Source organism: Populus nigra, chromosome 2 (assembly GCF_951802175.1).
Source record: "Populus nigra chromosome 2, ddPopNigr1.1, whole genome shotgun sequence".
In the NCBI taxonomy this organism is placed as follows: domain Eukaryota; kingdom Viridiplantae; phylum Streptophyta; class Magnoliopsida; order Malpighiales; family Salicaceae; genus Populus; species Populus nigra.
This window is the reverse complement of record NC_084853.1, coordinates 33,443,773-33,466,367: the sequence shown is the minus strand read 5'-3', so window position 1 is coordinate 33,466,367 and position 22,595 is coordinate 33,443,773. Positions and strand designations below refer to the sequence as shown.

General features: G+C 33.8%; 1 pseudogene; it reads right to left on the bottom strand.

Annotated features, from left to right (window-relative positions):
- Window positions 1-22,595, bottom strand: part of LOC133682931 (glucan endo-1,3-beta-glucosidase 7-like) — a 33,850-nt pseudogene that overhangs the window by 4,805 nt on the left and 6,450 nt on the right.

Here is a 22,595-nt window from a genome sequence, read left to right as displayed (position 1 = left end):
AGAAGGCAATGATAAGTCATACATTTTGAAAAAAAAGCTACTTGTAAAAAGTCAAAGACTTCTTCTCAAAGATATGATAGGTAAAAGGTGGCAGCACGAGAAATGAATCCAGCATACGACTTCACAAGCAAGCTCATGTCAAGGGAGAGTGGTGGGACCTATGTTTCAAAACCAGGTAAGAATGCATGCATGACATCTAATCATAAATCATTGCATATATGTTTTTGAATTGTTACAGGAGGAATCCTTAATTCAACAAGATTGTGGATGAAGAAAGGATCATTGAGTTGATGATAACAAGGAATCACGATTTTGATTCTGGAACAACAATAAAGTGAGGAGAACCTATTAGGAAATTTTTAAATGAAAACGCAAGGTTCAAACCCTGCCATCAGGAAGAATGACACCGATTTCAGCTTTGGTTAAAGGGAATCGCCAGATGGGATTCCAAGTTGACCGAGCTACAAATATAGTTTTTGGTTTTGCTTAAAGGAGGTCGTCAGAAGAGATCTCGTATTTTAGTTTTGGTTAAAGGAGGTCGCCAGAAGGGATCTCATATTTCGGATTTGATTAAAGGAGATCGCCAGAAGGGGTCTCATATTTCAGCTTTTGTCAAAGGAGGTCGCCAGAAGGGATCTCATATTTCAGCTCTGGTTAAAGGGAATCGCCAGATGGGATTCTAGGTTGACCGGGCTACAAACATAGATTTTTTGGTTCTGGTTAAAGGGGATCGCCAGATGGGATCTCAGGTTAGCCCAACCACACACAGAATTTTGGTTCTGGTTAAAGGGGATCGCCAGATGGGGTCTCAGGTTAGCCCAACCACACACAAGATTTTTTGGTTCTGGTTAAAGGGGATCGCTAGATGGGATCTCAGGTTAGCCCAACCACACACAAGATAATGGTTCTGGTTAAAGGGGATCGCCAGGTGGGATCTCAGGTTAGCCCAACCACACACGGAATTTTAGTTCTGGTTAAAGGGGATCGCCAGATGGGATCTCAGGTTAGCCCAACCACACACAGGATTTTGGTTCTGGTTAAAGGGGATCGCCAGATGGGATCTCAGGTTAGCCCAACCATACACAAAATAATGGTTCTGGTTAAAGGGGATCGCTAGATGGGATCTCAGGTTAGCCCAACCACACAGCTTTTTTGGTTCTGGTTAAAGGGGATCGCCAGATGGGATCTCAGGTTAGCCCAACCACACATAGAATAATGGTTCTGGTTAAAGGGGATCGCCAGATGGGATCTCAGGTTAGCCCAACCACACACAGGATTTTGGTTCTGGTTAAAGGGGATCGCCAGATGGGATCTCAGGTTAGCCCAACCACACACAGGATTTTGGTTCTGGTTAAAGGGGATCGCCGGATGGGATCTCAGGTTAGCCCAACTACAGACAGCATAATGGTTCTAGTTAAAGGAGATCGCCAGATGGGATCTCAGGTTAGCCCAACCACACACAGGATTTTTGTTCTAGTTAAAGGGGATCGCCAGAGGGGATCTCAGGTTAGCCCAACCACACACAAAATAATGGTTCTGGTTAAAGGGGATCGCCAGAAGGGATCTCAGGTTAACTCAACCGTAACACCGATATTAGCTCTGGCTAAAGGAAATCGCCAAATGGGATTTCAGGTTGGCCAAGCTACAAATATAAATTATTTTTTTGGTTAAAAGAGATTGCCAGAAGGGATCTCATAATGGAATTCCAAGTTAATATAATCGAAGGTAAAGGTAGGGGATCGCCAGATTGGGATCTGAAGATGACTAAGTTTTGATCATTGTTTCGGGGCGAACTGGAATTGCTGTAAATACAAAGTTCAGGTCAATCAAGATCAGTTTCAGAAGTTCAGTTTTGTTTATCTTTATAAAACTTACTGCGCAAAACCCATGCTGCTCCGTAAGCATTATAAAGAGGGGGCATCTGTTGTAACCCATTTTTGGGTCCCCCCACAAAAATAAAAATATATAGCCGGAAGAAATTAGAAAAATAATAAGAGGTGGGAGCGCTTAGAAAGAATCAGAAAAAATTAATTAAGGAGGTTCATAAATGCAAGGAGTGAAATTTTTGACAGTATATTCTTGAAGGAGGAGAGCCCTGTTGGAAGAGAAAATTAATTTGAAGAGAAAAGGGCCAAAACTGGATGTTTATGGACTCAATTGGATTTTATTGAAGGTTTATTTGAATTTATAGAGGTTTGATTGCAAGGAAAATTGAGTTTTAAGTCAATTTAGGCTTTAATTGGAAGAAATTAAAGTTCTGGGGTCAAATTATAATTTTTGAGAGTTGATTTGGTTAAATCAAGGGCCTAATTGCATACATATTGAAGTTTAAGGGTCAATTAGGGACTTAATTGAGAAAATCCGAAACCAGGGACCAATTTGGAAAAGGCGCGTAAATAAGAGGGGCTGTATTGGATTGATCCGGGGCCAAATTAAAGAAATTGAAAGCTGGAGGACTGATTTGAAAAGGGGCAGGAACTGTTCATTTTCTTCCCCACCGAGCTGCTCGAGTGGCCGACTTCCAGGCGTGTTTTTGGCCTCGTTTGGCCCCCAAATCCGACAAAGCATGCACCAACATGTCCACATGAAACCCCTTTATCCCGGAGAATGGTCCGGTCGGGTCGAAAAAGTTAGAAACGGGTCCGTTCATTGGCCCGAAGTAGCCACCTCGGGCAGTTCACAGCCTGGAGCTGCCAAATTTGGCAGCTCGAGGTGCACACTTTGAGCCAACGGTTGAGATGCTTCCCAACTGAATCAAGGGCTGTAATTTTTCCACAACGTAGACAAGATTGCCCTCTTCCACTTCCTATAAATAGAGTCAGATTTTATGATTTGAGGGGTGAGAAATTCGGGTCCAAAGTCAGCCAAAAACCAGCATTTTCACCCAATTTCTGCAGATTTTTCTTCTTCTTCTTTCTTCCTCTGCCACAGGAAACCGACACTGTCTTCCTCCAACTCCACCGTTGCAACCACCGGCTGAACCACCTCATCACAGCAGCCAGCAACAAGGGACAGCCCCCTCTCTTGCAAGGCCAAACCGGGGCAGCCATCTCCCTTTGCTTTCATTCTCTTCCAGCAGCCCCAAAGAAACACTGTCCCCTCTCCCTCCCATCAACACAAAGCCAGCGGCAGATCTTCCCTCACTAATCAGTCTCTCAGCCAAGACCCTCTCCTCAAACAGATCTTCACCCCAGCTTCTCCTTCACCGCAGCTTCAACAGCCCCAGCAGTCCTCCTTCCTCCAGCGACGCCCAGCAGCAACCGGAGTAGCAGCTCTTTCCTCAGTCACACCCACAGCTCCAGCCGAGAGCTTTCCTTCTCCTCTGCAGGAATCTGCTCCTTCCTCTTCCAGCCGGGACCAGTGCATGCCAGCAAAACAACGCCTCCTCCGCGCAATGTAAACTTTCCTTCCCCCTCATTTTATTTTTCGTCACCTGCATTTCCTTTTGCTTGCAGAACGAATCTGCATGCAGGAGGATGGGGGGAAAATAATTCCCCCCGTGAGTCTTTAGTTATGCTGGGCCAGATTGGTTATGGCCCAGCAAAATAGGTTTCCTTCTATGGGCCGGACTGATCCTAGCCCAGCCCTACTGGCTGGGCTGGATCCGACCCATGATAAAATTTTTTGGTTAGGCCGAGATCGGCCCAACACATTTTGGGGCTGAGTCCGGCCCAGTTCATTGGGCCGGCCCAGCCCAGCCCAATTATATATTATGTATATTATATTGTGTTTGGTAGTATTTATATCTAGATATATATATAGAAATGTTAATTAATTTTTTCAAAAATTATTTCAAAAAATATGTGATTTTTTTTTGTAAGTTTATTACTGTATTTTGATCAATATCGGTTTGTATTTTTTATACTGTAAAGATACAAATCCGGTATTAAAATACCCGGTTTTCATCAAAACATCAAAGATTTTCAAAACAAAAAATATCTTTTTGCTTTCAAAAATTTTCTAAATATTTTTAAAAATATGGTTGATTTTTCTGCATATTTTTTTATCAAAGTGGATTAATATTTGGTTGTATTTTTATACCGTAATGATACCAACCCAGTATTAAAATACCCGATTTGCGTCAAAAAAATATATATACATAATTAAAAAAAATGTTTTGTTTTCATGCATACGGCCTAGTCTCTCCAATATATATATATATAAATATTACAACATCATATTTTTCATACAACAAAGAAAATTTCAAAACAATATATGTATTAGCATGCATTTTGGCTTTAATAACCAGTTTATTCAAGCCATGAGAACTAGGCCAATATTTCAAAAATTCTAAAAAAATCTTTTTGTTTTCTTTTAGTATTTGGGATTACGAATTTATACGTAAAACGTATTCCTGGTATTAAAAACATGGTTTTTTACATAGACGTTAGAACGGTTAGGTTTTACCCGATAAGATAAGGACCTCCTTATTGAGGAGGACTTTTCTTGAACCATAGACGGACAAACAACTAGGAAACACAACGAGACCTTGAATTTTATCAGACAAATAAACAATGCAGCTTACCTTAGGTAGGGCGTATTTGGGGTGCTAATACCTTCCCTTTACGCAACCAGTCCCCGTACCCAATCTCTGAGACCAGTTAGGGTTCCTAGTAACCAAAATACTAGGTGGCGACTCCCATTCTATTTTCTACCAACAAAAGACAATATTTTCTTGTCTCCCCATATTTGCCAGATAGATACCATACACACCTGCCTAGATTTTAAGGTGGAATACTCGCCGCGACGCCGCGCACCCACGACAGGTTTCACGAGTCTTACCCAGGCTAAAGTCGTTGGAGTACCGCTACTTTCCCATTTATCCTAGATTGTAAAGTGTGTGCTCTCAAAGTGATGCATGGCAATATAAACAATGATGCATGCTAAAGCAGTAAATGCAAGAAAAATAAACAAATAAACACAACATAACAAACATTATAGCAATTGACAAACAAAAGGCAAAGCTTAGTCCATTAGTCCCTAGTAAAGTCGTCATTCTGTCGCACCCGACATCGCGACGGCCCTAAAAATAATCTTGATTTATTTTTAAAGAAAACAAATTTCTAGCATCTTATTCTTTTAGGAAAAAAAATTTTATTTAGGAGTCGCCACCTAGTATTATGGTCACTAGAAACCCTAACGGGTCAAAAGAGATCCTATAGCACGGGCCGGTTGAGGCTAGGACAGGTATTAGCACCCCTAGCGCACCCTACCTCAAGTAAGCTGCATTGTTGTTTTAGTCTTAAATTGCTAAAAACATTTTTGTTGATTTGTGTGTAAAAACATATGATATTCTTGACTCTAACTTCAATGAATAAACATACAAAATAAATTTAAATCAATGCATATATATTTATTTTTTTTAATTTTTATTTTTTAAAAATAATGGTTTAATCGTAATATTCCTGATTCTGGCGTCAATGAATATTCGATCTCGAATATTTCCAACTCTGGTGTTGGTAAATATTCCACCATAAATAATTCCAACTCTGGCGTTGGTAAAAATTCCACCACGAATAACTCCAACTCTAGCGTTGGTAAATATTCCACCAGGAATAACTCCAATTAAAAATTCCACAATGAATAATCCAAACTCTAGCGTTGGTAAAAATTCCACTATGAATAATTCCAACTCTGGCGTTGGTAAAAATTCATAGCTAAAAAAAAGGTGTATATATATTATTCCTGATCCTAATATCAGTGAATAAATTAATAAAAATACATTTTTTCTAGATCATGCAAAATTTTTATTTCTACACTTTTTTTTTGTTTTTGTTTTTTTTTTGGGCCGGGCCTAGCTCAACCCAAAGGGGCTGGGCCAGCCCGGCCACTGGCCGAAGCCACTGGCCCGACTAGTTTAATTGGATGCACACGTGAAGCAATTTCTCGCATGCATCAATTGTGCGAAGGTAATTAAATTACCTTCGCACAGTTCTTTCAATTGCACAATTTCAAACAAAAGTGAATAGAAGATGAGAACGGCTTACCTGCTTCTAGAGATCGCGAGGAGGCTTGCAGCACAGTAATTTTTGCTCTCGTATGTGTATGACTTTCCCCTTCTGTTTTCCTTTTGTTTTGGTGATGATGAAGATGATGTCTTGCTGCTTGGGTTCTTCCTTTTTCTGATTTGCAGGGGGCGATCGAGAAGACGGTGATGTTAACGTTGGTTTTCTGGGTTTACTGCTTGTATTTGTCTCTGTTTTTGATGTGTGTACTATTTTTTTGTCTCTGTTTTCTGGGTTTCTTATTTCTACTCCTCGGTGTTTTTCTCCGTTCTCCTGCGAGGTTGCCTTTACCCGGCTTTTATAAGGCCAGAGACAGCCCCAGTACTGGTAACGGCCAGCAGTAATGGCGTGGGGCGCTCCATTCAATAGAGAAACATCTCTGCCTTTAATGGAGGAGCCGTTGCAGAGGAAGAAGACGAGCGAATGGTCGCCTGCAAAACGACTCCGTTTTCCAATTCTAAAGGCTGCTTTCAATTTGGTCCTTGGAATTCTTGTAATTTCGCAATCAAGCCCCTAGTTAAAATGTAATTGGATCCTTGCATTTCCGCGCTATTTTCAAGCTAGTCCTTGGATTTTAATTTTTGAAATTTGGACCCCAATTAAACCCCAAACTTTGATATGTCTTCAATTAAGTCCCTAGTTCCATTAATTAAATTAATTCCAAGTTCAGTTAAGTCTCAAAACTTATCAATTCTTCATTTAAGCTCTTGATTTGATTAATTAATCTAGTCAAGAGTTTTATTAATCTCTAAACTTCCAAACATGTTCCCCTTAACCCAAATTTTAATTCATTCTTCATTCATTTCATTTTTTATTTTTTTTAATAAAATAGAAGAAGTCAAAAATTGGGTTATGACAACATGTTAATAGCAAACTTTCTTGGATATAAACATTGAAGTCCATGATGATTTTATATTATACATATTCTAACACCACTAGTGAAACCTTTTCACCTTGACATAATAAACTTAGCTAAACTTTATGAAGAAGAGAAACATGAATAAACAAGACAAGAACATGATTATGATATAAGTTAACTAAATATAGGAAAGGAAATGAAAAGGCATAAACAAGAGATTAATATAGCATGAAAGAAAACTTGAACATTACATAGAGAGAAAGCAAAAAGATGATATTGATCTGAAAAACAAGATGCCTAAATACATGGCAAATGCCTCCTTTTATAGGCTAAAATTTGGAACTATTGATTAGATGACTAACTATTCAGTTGATGGCCAACCATTGACTTGGTGGCTGGTTATTGACATTGTTGGCTGGGCAAAACGTCATTGTTAACATCAGAATTCAAGCACATAGTCTCATAAAAGTTGTGGGCAATTGTCTCAGATTTTCAACAAAAAAAACTAGAGCTTATTTGGACTTCTAGAACTCGAGATATGGGCTGAACATTGAACAGTGTATGGGCTGCAGGACAGATTCAGACATCTTTTTTTATGTTAAGAGTTGAACTTGAAAACGGAAGATTTGAATCTTGGACTCTTCATGAAAGTTTTAGGCCTATGTCTTAGCTTTCCATCAAGATAACCCAGATCTAAATCCAAGGTCTACAACTCCAGTTATGATCCAATAACCGAATGGTGTTCTAGAACATCTCTTCTCTAAGCTTAGTCCTCTCTTTGTCTCTTCACTTTTAATAGTTAATCACATCAATCAATCCTTTGAGTTGTGGGATAAACCTATATTCAAAATGAACATTTACCATAAATTAAAGATGTCTTATGTTATCGTACTTGCTATTATAAAACATGCTCAAGTTAGGAAATTTAATGATACTTTAAGTGCAATATGATAATATAAAACCTTGATAAAAATGCACTTTTAAGTACTAATCACACCCACCAATCGGCTTATTACTAGTCCCTAGTAATTAAAGCGTTAAAACAATTTGCGACATTCAAAAGCAAGACATTCATCATTCAACTTCCATTAATCTATCCAAATAAATAAACTCTCATTAAGTTTATATATCTGCTTCATACTTCCTAAACAAGATATTAATAAACCTTCATTTTGTGCTTAATATATCAAAACAGAGCTATGGGGCTTTTCTTAGAAGAATTCAAAATTTTGTTCTAATGTTTAAGATTAACTTCCTTGAGTTGGAACTATTATTATTATTATTATTTTGATAACTTGAAACACAACGCATCCTTAACCCATGTAAAGAACTTTAGACTAATGACTCCTAGACAAGTTGGTCTTAGGGCATTAGGTGTTGAGACACCCCTTCGAGCTTAGTAACTCGGGTTGTAGATACTAAAATGTAGATAATGCAATGTTTGATTCCCTTAAACTTTCTCCTTAACTCATGTAACAAGCACTGGGCCAATAGCTCCCAAATCAAGGAGGCTACGAAACGAAACTTATCTACTTTTTTATTTATTCATTTTATTATCAATTTGTTTTTGTTTTTTTGTTTTTTTGCAAATTATATACTATCATTTTCCCTTAGTTGTTACCTTTAACAAAAGAACATAAATAATATAATAATACAATATGCAACCCACAATCATATGTTAAAGTGTGTGTGTGAAAATGAAGGTTTAAGAATACTTGTTAAATGAGTATATGAGCAGATTCAAATGATAACAATGTAAGAGTTTGTAAACCTGAATATTTCAAGTGTTATGATAGACATTGTTATGAATAACCATTGGAATATAATTACCAAAATGCATCTCAAGAGTCAATAGAATTCCTCCTTACTTTGCCATCTTAACAACAACAGTAAGACGAGATTGATTATTTAGAATTCCTCCTAGCAAAGACATGCAAAATTTCTTTTTGAATTTGATGTGAGGTGTATTTAGCAATTTGTGGAGCATTTCCCAAAACAAGAGCACCTACTTGCTCATTGTAAGATGCTAAAAGTTCCATCATTTCAAGAAAATTATCTTGGTTTTTTTGTTCTGGACATTCATCATGCCCTCTAAAAGCACATGCTTCAAATATGAGCCAACGAACAATATCTATTGAAGCTTTAATACGCAATTGATTATTTAGAATTTCTTAAGTAGTTTGCCTCTTAACTACCTTCTCAATATGACATGACTGATTTTTCAAAATTTCCAAGCATTTGGTAGCAAATCTGTGAGCTGAATTTGAACTTTTTTCCCATATGAGTCAAAAAAGCACATTGTTCCCCATTGTTAACTTTCTTCTAACAATTGAATCCTTTAACAGTAAATGTGTCTGATCTTGGCTTTCTAGATGGCTTACTTGAAAATAGATAGCAAGGAAAACAAAATGCAGTATTTTTCTCTGAATATTCAAGTCATGGATAACTTTTGAACCAATGAGATTGAAATCGACCAGGATGTTTTTCACTAATCAGTGGATATTCAGACATCAAAGGTTAATATGGCCTCAAATTAATTTATGCCCTTTGAATTTCATCTTGTTGATTAACCAGGTATTCTCAAATTTAAGGACGATTGCTTGGATCTATAATTAAATGAGCAATGTTGATTCTACTAGGAGGTGGTTCACTAGTCAATGCAAGTTGTTTGTAAAATGAAGCACATTGGGGCTGCTCAACCATAACTTCAACATTACACAATGCAATTGGTTCACTAGGCTGTCAGTTATCAATATTTTTCCTCTTTTTCTAAAAAAAAGAATCAATTCTTCTTATTTTGTTCATGGTTCAACCCAAAATCAAAACATATATCGTGAGAAAAAATTGATAATTTTGGTGGCTCTACTAAATCAAAACATAAAACAAATCCAAGCATAATCAAAACAAACCCATAAAATATATCCAATTAATTAGAAAAAAAACATCATTATAACAATAATTCAAAAACAATTGTTAAAACTAGCAGATCTGAGGAAAAAAAAAGCAAAAATAGTAGAATTATAAAATAAAATCATCAAATTCTTAACAAACATCCCAAAACAAAACAAAAATAAATTTTAAGTTTGGGTTACCAATGACCAATTACCTTGTTTTATTTGATGAAAAATGAATTAATTAATGAGTTTGTCGTCTGCTTTAGCCTTTTCGCTTGCTATTGCTATTTGTATTCTTATTTCTATTTTTTAACTTTTATTTAAGGGCTCCAAATAGTGACGGCAAAGTCAATTTAGTTGAAAAGGTTTATAACTTTATGTTTTTCTTTCCACATAGATAGGACTTTTAAAGTGATCCTATATCATTTAGCAAATATATTTACTATGGGAAGGGCCCACTTATTTAAAATAAAAAATATTTCACCTTTCCACACTTAAATACTAAGTAATAAAAAAAATTAAAATGTTTTGCAGGGGTCGGGCCCCTGTTTGCCTCCTTTTAATTCCACCCCTGCGAGTGAGGGGATCGTTGTGCGTCGACACCTATGAGGTAATGATGATACCAGTGAAATTGGTATCGTCAATGTGTTAGGCAGAAATAGTCATGGTTGATCTTATGAAATCTTGAATGATAAAGAGTTGCAATGAAAACAAGAAGGGAGAAGTGAATAGAATATGAATGCATGCTTATTTTTTAAAAAAATTATTGGATAATTGTGTTATTATACTTATTGTGATATTCATGTTTCAATAATATGTATTTTGTTTCAAGACCATCGCATGCATGACAGGAGTAGATTCTATCTTAGGTTCACTTTTTGTTATCTATTTCTAGAGAGCATATCCTTGTATTTTGTATTATTACAATATTTATATAATGTAATTTGTATATTTGATATTTAAACTTTAATAGATAAACTTAACTCTGAAATTCATATAATCATGTTCCATGTATGCTTGTTTATCTCATTTATTCCTCTATAATGATATTTGTTGTTCAATGTATGTTATAAATATTGTGGTTGTTTTGATGATGATGTTTGTGGGATTAAGACCTAGGATGATTGGGTCGTGATTGAGTTATGAGATGTGAGATATTAGAAGTGTAAACAAGTTCCTTGTTTATAACTTGGGACCTCCCGGTATAGTGGACACTGAAATTTCGACAGACTTGTATATGAAAATCATAAATACAAAAAAGCAATTACCCTATTTTTCATTCAACATGAGATTGTTGTTTTATCCCGGATATGAGGATGTTTTTTTTTCTTTTTCTAGGGGTTAAGATATTATATTATTATATTAATATATTATACAATATACTAAAAGGGATCATAGCCCCTGTTACTGTGGATTGCAACAGTATAATGGTTGAGTTGCCCTTGCCACGAAGAGTTGGAAAGACTGCAGGGGGAGGGTGGGGTTGTCTTTCCATTGGGATTCATTTGACATTGAAGGGATGGTTGGGGAGAAAATAGTCAGATCTAATTTTGATGGGGACATGGTAAGGTTGCAGATACGTGGCGCTGAGGCTGCATGCCTTGGGTGCTAGGGTCAACCGCGTGCATGGCTGCAGAACCAGGCAAGCAAGTCTATAGACCTGCGTGCCTGGGTGGTAGACCTGAGCACCTGGGTCTGGAGACCACGCGCCTGGGGTCTATAAACCCCCCCAAGGGTTCAAGGCTCACACAACTTGGTCAGTAGACCCACGCACGTGGCTTTGTCTTTGTTTGCTGATCGACTCCTGGGTTTGCAAACCACGTAGAAAGGAATAACAAATTCAAAAGAAATTGAAATGAGGAATAACAAATTCAAAAGATTTTGGAAAAAAAATATAACAAGAGTTATTAGTATTGTTCTTGTTTTTATTATCATTGATATATTTCCAAAAAAATATTATTACTATAAAAACTTGGGTTAGAGAAGTTTAATATCATTATTAATATGATAAATATTATTATATGTATTATAATGTTATTATTTTTATTATAGCTAATATGGTTCATATAATAATTAATAAATTTGAAAAAAATATTATTAATTTTGAAAAACAAACATATATTTAATTTGAAGGGTAAAAGTATCAATTATTGTTCTTCTTATTATTATTATCATTAATAAATTTGAAAAACAAATATTATTACTACCAAAGAAAAACTATATAATTGTTTCGAAGGATAAAATTAAAAATTATTATTATTTGTGCTATAAATATTATAATTGAAGGTATAAATATAAAAAATATTATTATTTGTGGTATACATATTATTATTTTCATTACAATTGAAAGTAATAATATTAAAAATAGTATTATTTGTATTATAAATATTATTATTTTTATTGTAATTCTCTTGAGTCTTGCAACATGACCCAGTTCTATTGGTTCCTGCGTAGGACCTATGAACCTTGGATCCTACTTCCAAACCCATTTCTGTTGGGTCTGGTATCCGCACCCATTAGACGTGGGTCCCACGCTGGACCCATTACACTTGGGTCCAGCATTAGGATCCAAATCTCTTAAGGCCTGCGTCAGGACCTCTTAGAATTTGGTCATATATCAGGACCAATTCTGTTGGGTCCTACTTCAGGCCCCAAAGCTAATGGGTCTTACGTCAAGACCCAATACTCTTTGGTTCGACATCAGGACCCAATTCTCTTGTTTTCGGCATCAAGACACAAAGCTAATAGATCCTGCCTTAGGATCCAATTCTCTCGGGTCTTTCTTCAAGACCCAAGATTTTTGGGTCTTAGGTTTCTAAATATAATTATTTGTATTATAAATACAATTATTTTTATTATAAATATAATTATTTTTATTATAATTCAAAGTATTAATATCAAACATATTATTATTTGTGTTGTAAATATTATTATTTTTATTATAATTAAAATTATTAATATGAAAAAAGTATTATTTGTGTTATAAATATTATTATTTTTATTATAATTAATATTATTAATATGAAAAGTATTATCATTTGTGTTATAAATATTATTATTTTTATTATAATTAATATTATTAATAAATTTGGAAAACCATTATTATTAATATTGAAAAATAACCATTGATTTGATCTAAATGGTAAAATTATTATTATTATTACTATTATTATTATTATCCTTTGGTCTAGTGTCAGGCCCCAAGGTTAAGAGGTCCTGCGTCAGCACCCAATTCTTTTCGATCCTTCTTCAGGATCCAATGTTCCTGGGTCTTAAGTTTCTAAATATAATTATTTATATTATAATTGAAAGTATTAATATGAAAAATAGTATTATTTGTGTAATAAATATCATTATTTTTTTATAATTAATAGTATTAATATGAAAAATATTATCATTTGTGTTATAAATATTATTATTTTTATTATAATTAATATTATTAATAAAATAATTAATAAATTTGAAAAACAATTGTTATTAATATTGAAAAACAACCATAGATTTGATATTATTATTATTATTATTATTATTTTACCTTTCAAATCAAATCCATGGTTGTTTTTCAAAATTAATGATATATTTTTAAAATTTCTTAATTATGTATTAATTATAATAAAAATAATTATATTTATAAGACAAATAATAATATTTTTTTATATTAATAATACTAATAATACTAATAATAATAAATTTTAAAATATTTATAATACAAATAATAATATCTTTGGGTATGGTTGTGCAAGCAGACCTAAGGATATTGGGTCCCGTTGCCTAGCCAGACCCAAGATCGGTGGGTCTGGCTAGGCAACCTGACCCAGCCCTGTTTTGAAGTGTTTTGGGTGTGGCCCAAAGCTATTGGGTCCTGTTGGGTAGTAGAACCCAACGCTATTATCATTTTTTAGAATAAATGACTTTAAAAATCTGTCATGTTGACTTTATAGTGTTATACCAAAGCAAGCTTTTGAGCCTTCAATATTATATTATTTGATTGTGCATTCTTTCAATGATATGTATCTCTAGAACTTGCTTCATATCTTGTTGAGATTATATTCACATTACATGTGTACATGAAGATGATAAAGGCATTGGGAATTTTAACCACTTAAGCCAAAAAGTCATTCTAAAGTATATTATCCTTAGTGAGCCCTTTTAAGCTTCTTTATGTTTTATTTGCTTTCCCATGTGTAAGCCTTAACTTTTTTTTATTATTATTATTATTATTATCCTTTGGTTTAGCGTCAGGACCCAAGGTTAAGAGGTCCTGCGTCAGCACCCAATTCTTTTGGGTCCTTCAGGATCCAATGTTCCTGGGTCTTAAGTTTCTAAATATAATTATTTATATTATAATTGAAAGTATTAATATGAAAAATAGTATTATTTGTGTAATAAATATCATTATTTTTTTATAATTAATAGTATTAATATGAAAAATATTATCATTTGTGTTATAAATATTATTATTTTTATTATAATTAATATTATTAATAAAATAATTAATAAATTTGAAAAACAATTGTTATTAATATTGAAAAACAACCATAGATTTGATATTATTATTATTATTATTATTATTTTACCTTTCAAATCAAATCCATGGTTGTTTTTCAAAATTAATGATATATTTTAAAAATTTCTTAATTATGTATTAATTATAATAAAAATAATTATATTTATAAGACAAATAATAATATTTTTTTATATTAATAATACTAATAATAATAAATTTTAAAATATTTATAATACAAATAATAATATCTTTGGGTATGGTTGTGCAAGCACACCTAAGGATATTGGGTCCCGTTGCCTAGCCAGACCCAAGATCGGTGGGTCTGGCTAGGCAACCTGACCCAGCCCTGTTTTGAAGTGTTTTGGGTGTGGCCCAAAGCTATTGGGTCCTGTTGGGTAGTAGAACCCAACACTATTATCATTTTTTAGAATAAATGACTTTAAAAATCTGTCATGTTGACTTTATAGTGTTATACCAAAGCAAGCTTTTGAGCCTTCAATATTATATTATTTGATTGTGCATTCTTTCAATGATATGTATCTCTAGAACTTGCTTCATATCTTGTTGAGATTATATTCACATTACATGTGTACATGAAGATGATAAAGGCATTGGGAATTTTAACCACTTAAGCCAAAAAGTCATTCTAAAGTATATTATCCTTAGTGAGCCCTTTTAAGCTTCTTTATGTTTTATTTGCTTTCCCATGTGTAAGCCTTAACTTTTTTTTTATTATTATTATTATCCTTTGGTCTAGCGTCAGGCCCCAAGGTTAAGAGGTCCTGCGTCAGCACCCAATTCTTTTGGGTCGTTCTTCAGGATCCAATGTTCCTGGGTCTTAAGTTTCTAAATATAATTATTTATATTATAATTGAAAGTATTAATATGAAAAATAGTATTATTTGTGTAATAAATATCATTATTTTTTTTATAATTAATAGTATTAATATGAAAAATATTATCATTTGTGTTATAAATATTATTATTTTTATTATAATTAATATTATTAATAAAATAATTAATAAATTTGAAAAACAATTGTTATTAATATTGAAAAACAACCATAGATTTGATATTATTATTATTATTATTATTATTTTACCTTTCAAATCAAATCCATGGTTGTTTTTCAAAATTAATGATATATTTTAAAAATTTCTTAATTATGTATTAATTATAATAAAAATAATTATATTTATAAGACAAATAATAATATTTTTTTATATTAATAATACTAATAATAATAAATTTTAAAATATTTATAATACAAATAATAATATCTTTGGGTATGGTTGTGCAAGCACACCTAAGGATATTGGGTCCCGTTGCCTAGCCAGACCCAAGATCGGTGGGTCTGGCTAGGCAACCTGACCCAGCCCTGTTTTGAAGTGTTTTGTGTGTGGCCCAAAGCTATTGGGTCCTGTTGGGTAGTAGAACCCAACGCTATTATCATTTTTTAGAATAAATGACTTTAAAAATCTGTCATGTTGACTTTATAGTGTTATACCAATGCAAGCTTTTGAGCCTTCAATATTATATTATTTGATTGTGCATTATTTCAATGATATGTATCTCTAGAACTTGCTTCATATCTTGTTGAGATTATATTCACATTACATGTGTACATGAAGATGATAAAGGCATTGGGAATTTTAACCACTTAAGCCAAAAAGTCATTCTAAAGTATATTATCCTTAGTGAGCCCTTTTAAGCTTCTTTATGTTTTATTTGCTTTCCCATGTGTAAGCCTTAACTTTTTATTATTATTATTATTATTATTATCCTTTGGTTTAGCGTCAGGACCCAAGGTTAAGAGGTCCTGCGTCAGCACCCAATTCTTTTGGGTCGTTCTTCAGGATCCAATGTTCCTGGGTCTTAAGTTTCTAAATATAATTATTTATATTATAATTGAAAGTATTAATATGAAAAATAGTATTATTTGTGTAATAAATATCATTATTTTTTTATTATTAATAGTATTAATATGAAAAATATTATCATTTGTGTTATAAATATTATTATTTTTATTATAATTAATATTATTAATAAAATAATTAATAAATTTGAAAAACAATTGTTATTAATATTGAAAAACAACCATAGATTTGATATTATTATTATTATTATTATTTTACCTTTCAAATCAAATCCATGGTTGTTTTTCAAAATTAATGATATATTTTAAAAATTTCTTAATTATGTATTAATTACAATAAAAATAATTATATTTATAAGACAAATAATAATATTTTTTTATATTAATAATACTAATAATAATAAATTTTAAAATATTTATAATACAAATAATAATATCTTTGGGTATGGTTGTGCAAGCAGACCTAAGGATATTGGGTCCCGTTGCCTAGCCAGACCCAAGATCGGTGGGTCTGGCTAGGCAACCTGACCCAGCCCTGTTTTGAAGTGTTTTGGGTGTGGCCCAAAGCTATTGGGTCCTGTTGGGTAGTAGAACCCAACACTATTATCATTTTTTAGAATAAATGACTTTAAAAATCTGTCATGTTGACTTTATAGTGTTATACCAATGCAAGCTTTTGAGCCTTCAATATTATATTATTTGATTGTGCATTCTTTCAATGATATGTATCTCTAGAACTTGCTTCATATCTTGTTGAGATTATATTCACATTACATGTGTACATGAAGATGATAAAGGCATTGGGAATTTTAACCACTTAAGCCAAAAAGTCATTCTAAAGTATATTATCCTTAGTGAGCCCTTTTAAGCTTCTTTATGTTTTATTTGCTTTCCCATGTGTAAGCCTTAACTTTTTATATGTTTTTCTTTTCCCCTAGCCAAGGATTAGTAAAGCTTATACTTGATGATATCTCATGGAATTATTGTTGGAAATTATATGAAAAGAAAAAAAGTGATGCTTAATGAAAAGAATGGACAAAGTTGCCAAAAGTGAAAGAAAAAAGAAAAAAGAAAGAAAAGAAAAGTGTTCCATTGCGTTCTTAAAATTTTATACTGATGGAGCTTTGTTGCGATAACACGGTCGCATAAATTAATTACCCTAACTTAAAACATAACACACAAGATAGTATAGAGCAAGTAATGGGTCGATCTCATGAGAAAGGTTCAAGTCAGATTTTTGGATTTGGCTTGGTAGCCAGACCCAACGTTGTTGGGTCCAGCTGCCATGTCAGATCCAACAACTTTTGGCAGAGAAAACAACACCACCAACCGTAATTTTTTACCAAAAACACAGTAGAGGAACGCCCCCGGGGCGCTACAATGATGTCCACAATGAAAATAGTCTATGCTTATAGTGTCGTCCACAATGCAATATGTCTGTGTCCACTCTCACATGTTTTGAAAGAGACTAGAGTAAACCCAAACAGTGCAATCCATAGTGAAATCAATCACAATCCACAGTGATTCGAAATAGTGCAATTCACAGTGAAATCGCTCACCGTCCATAGTAAAACTTTTGTACAACACTTACCCAATGTATTAGAAATTGTTCTAGGAAGGTTTTGGGTTTATCCTCCCTGCATTTTCTACTCCCTAAAACTCTTCTCCCTTAGATTTAGAACTGATTCTGCTGCTGTCACAATTCTGTTGTAATTCCAACTCTATTGCAACTTAGACTTTGTTTATGACTTGGTTTCTTGCAATATTCGACTATCCCAGCTTTATTCGTTCATTCATGGTATGTTAGAGGCTTAATCTGCATCTCTCTTGGGTCTTATGGACCACCGTTTTTATGTCAGACTCTCAGCCGTACTAGGATGCTCAACACTGTTGGTTACCTGGTCATAGTAGGAAACCCATCTCGTCCTCCAGATTGCGTCCGGAGTTTGGCCTTCAAAACAATTTGATATGAATTGGAGTCCTTCATTAAAGTTGTATTCCTGGATGTGCAGATGAATTTGGGCTTTTGAATATTCTGATTTTGATATCTGAAGCTGAAGATATTCTAGTTTGAATATCTAGTGTGAAAGTAGAGAATCTTGCTGCGAGTAGGATTCTGATTCGAGTTTGCAGGTCTGATTTGAGGTCCTAATGAGATCAGATTTTTGCCCATATACCCTCTTGGAAATCTTGAAACGTGTACTTCAACTTAATTAAGCCCACATTCTCATTCGGGAACTCTAACTTGGCAAAAAACCTATCACAAGAAGCTAGATCCAAAAAGTAAAATGCAGAATTTCTTATCTTTTAGCGATTAATTCACGAAGTCTCTTCTGCATGCCAAACTCATAAAAATAACTTCCAATCAACTCGAATAAATTCAAAATCCCTTAAAAAGCATAGTGTAAAAGGAAGAAAAACACATGTACATTCTGCACTTATCAATATTGCTGACAATAAGACCCTCCATTGTTGTGTATTGCTATCAGCAGGACCCAACAACGATGCTGGACCTAAGTTTATTGGGCCTAACTCTGCTGCCAGACCCAATGATGGTGGGTCTGGGTACCTAGCTAAAGCAGTACCCACTAAAGTTAGGCCTTGCTTCTACCAGGACTAAGTAGAGGTGGGCCCAGTTGCCAACAAGACCCACTGCTGTTGGGTATTTCTATCACCAGGACCTAGTAGCGTTGACCAAGTTTGTTTCATTCGAAATTTAGGCTTGTAATTGGTCTAGAGGAAACCGGTCTCGTCGGGTCAACCCGTAACTTGGGCGACTCGACTAAAACCTGGTAGAGTCCTTCTTTTTAATTTTTTTTTGTCCAACCTAGAGACCCCTCTTGTTTCATATTTTTTAGTTAATTACTAATTCATTTCAAAGTTCACTATATAAATATTAGAAGAATATTTTATTTTTTCAATGTGGGATAAAAAACATTTTTGGTTTAAATACTTCAGGTTAGAAGAATAAGATAGTATCTTTTCAATGTGGGATAAAAAAAATTTGAGGTAATCTTTTGAATTTAATTATTTACAACATGTATAGCCTATATCCACATGGATTATTTCTAGATTTTTTCATATAAAATATTAAAACCTCAAATATTTTTTTTTCAATTTTCCCGGTTTGACTCGAGTCAACCCTTATAACCCAGAATCCAATCCCTTTGCCAAGTCAACCCCTAGGTCGGGTTTCGTAACTATAGTTGTCATAAAAACACATTTTTTAATTTGTGATATTTTTTGAACTATCAAAATGCGTTGAAAAAATATACATAAATATTTTTTATAAAAAATAAAAATATAGTTATCTATTATATTTGAAAACATAGTTATCTATTATATTCGAATATATAGGATTAACCAAGGCAATAAAAAAAATTAATGAATAGAATAATTAATTAGTTTAGTTTTTATAAAAGACTAAATTAATATGCGATAAAACTGAAAAGAGATAGAAATAATAATTAGAACTAGACGGATTTTGAAGAGACTTGGTTGCACAATCTTGTCGTTTGATTGCATTTGGTTTAATTTTTTTAGTAATATTCGCTTTGTTTCTGGAAATCTGGTATTTCATCTTTCCTTAAGTTTCTGCAATTTGATATTTCATCTTCTCTTCAGTTTCTACAACTTGGCATTTGCATTCTATTTTTTTAATTTTTTGTTATTTAGTAATCATATAATTAACTTCGAGAAGATATTTGTTTAGTTTTTGAGATATCTGTTTAGTTTCTGCAATTGGATATTTTGTTTTTTGCTGCTTTTGCATTCTGGTTCTCTGTAATTGTTGATTATAGCTACTGAAAGAGATGATTTGGTTCAATCTGTGAGTGTGAGGTTGGATGGGAAGAACTATTCGTATTGGAGTTATGTAATATGAAATTTCTTTAAGGGCAAAAAGATATGGGGATATGTCAGTGGAACCTATATGATATCTAAGAATACTGAGGAAGGAGATGTTGCTTTGATAGATGCATGAGAAGTAAACAATGCAAAAATTATTACTTGGATTAACAATTTTGTTGAGCATTCCATAGGTATGCAATTGGCTAAGTATGAGACAACAAAGGAGGTTTGGAATCAATTGCAAAGGTTAATCACGCAATCAAATTTTACATAGTATCAATTAAAGAATGACATATGAGCACTTCACCAGAAAAATATAAGTATTCAGGAGTTCTATTCTATAATGATAGATATTTGGGATCAACTGGCTACTTGTAGAGAGTCCAACATCATAAACCATGGTGAGACCAGTCTTGAAAAGTCCAGATGATCGCTCAGAACCAGGTCCAGGTTTCAAGTCTTCGTCATAAAGAGCAAAGAGGTATGTATCCACTGATTTTCCTGGCATGAGTGGAGTGCCCACCATCGATCGAAGGTGTGCAATCAAATTGCCATTGTAAGCCTTGGCAATCTCAATGCTTGGCCCTCCTTCGTTGTCATCTCCTTTATATGGCCATCCAATCTCAGCCACCACAATCTCAACATTCTTAAATCCCATAGAATTCAGTGCAGAATAAACTGCATCCACCTGCAATTCATTAAACCACCTGTCAGTAGCATTTTTATTAGATCATCTATTCATATAAAATTTTCGCACTTGCAATTTCATTTACTCTCACCTGAGCATCGAACATGTTCATGTACTTGATCTTAGTGTTTCCATCCATTCGTCCTGCATTCGGCTGGAAAAGGCAAAAACCAAGAGTCTCAAGACTTGTATCGCTTCTGTAGGCAAAGTAAGGGTGGAGATTGATTGCGAAAGGCAAACCATTCGCACTATTAAACTCCAACAAGCCCTTCATCAGATCCCCATAACTTGCATCAAAGCTTCCAGAAGAAGGTGGCTCGGACTGCTTAAGTACTCCCATCGAATGAACAGTGGGGACCTTAATTTTACCCCCGAGCGATGCATCATTTAGAGCATTCTGTACATTTTGCATGGCTGGTAAGAGGTTGTTCATGAGATTCTGGTCATTGGAAGTCATGACCTCATTGCCAACAGTGATGAGGATGATATTGCTAGCTGGATAGAAGGGAAGCACGTTCGTGTTGATCCAGCTCTTGGCAAAATTGGGATCAGAGGCTAGTCCTGGAATGTCACCATTTGCAGTGCCGATAACAATTCCAATTCCGGTGCTGGCTAAGGCTTTGATTATGGCGGGGTCTGATCCATATAATCGGACCTTTAGATTGAAGTGGATTGAACAAGTTTTGCGGTGCATGATGGTGGTGGAAGGTTGTCCGCAACTTGGCCATAGTTTATACCGATGAATGATTGCGAGCCTGCACAAAAAGCAGCAAAATTTAAAGCAGATGATCAAACATCAATTTTTAAACGACAAAACAGAACACCAACTTTTTTTGTTTTCATAGACTGAAATGAAGACAGCCAAATTAAGGTAAATTGTTTAGAAATGGAAGGAGGTCATTAAAATAGAAGAGACGGAAACTTACTTGCGATTTTTACAGTCTGTAAGAAGGAAAGGAGTAGGAAAGCAACAGTATAAGGAAGCACCACCGAGGCTTAGGAGGTATCTCAAATAATTTAGCATTTTAAAATAAATAAATTAAAAATATATCTGGAATATTTCTTATTAAATACCATTCAATTTTTATTTCATTTTCTAATAAGATTGTAGCATTTTTTTATAATATTAGCAATTGCTATTTTGTACAACCTTTGTGTAATGTTTTATTTGCGTGGTTTTTTTTTTAATTTTTTTTCTGTTACTTCTATGTGCTTCTCTATTTTTTATTATCAAATACACTACCAGAAAATCGGCGAAAACCAACGGAATTACCGACATAATTATGTGGTCAATAATTTTTACCGATGGATATAATTTCGTGTCTAACTTTGTTGGTCTTTACTGACAAACCTTTGCTGTCAATAATAATTACTGACGGCATATATTCTGTCGGCAATTCGGTTAGTATATACCGACAGAATAATTCCATTGGTATATACTGACCGAATTGCCGATGGAATATATAGAATTTTGAAAAAAAGAAACAGTTTTATGACATGAAATTTTTTCAGAGGATTTTACTGATAAAATGACCGAGGGATTCAAACCGGGATCTCCATATAGTGACATGGCCCGTTCACACTCTGACGACTCCTCCTCAATTTCTTCTTCTTCTTCCCCATCCTAACTCTCCCCTCCCAAACTGCAAACAACCACCCACCCCCCTAAACATATCCCCCTCTTCTCAACACAAGCACTCACCTTTTTAATTTTAACATTTAAATGTCAATTTTATTATTTTTTATTGTTTTTTTTAGTATATGTATTTTGTTAACGTATGTTCTTGTTTTATTGTTATTTGTCAAAAAAACTTGTAGTATGAATACATAATTTTGTAGTTGTTATAGTTTGTTTTAGATTTTGTCAAATTGTATTTATTTGTAAATTGTTGAAACTTTGTTTGAATTACTGAATTA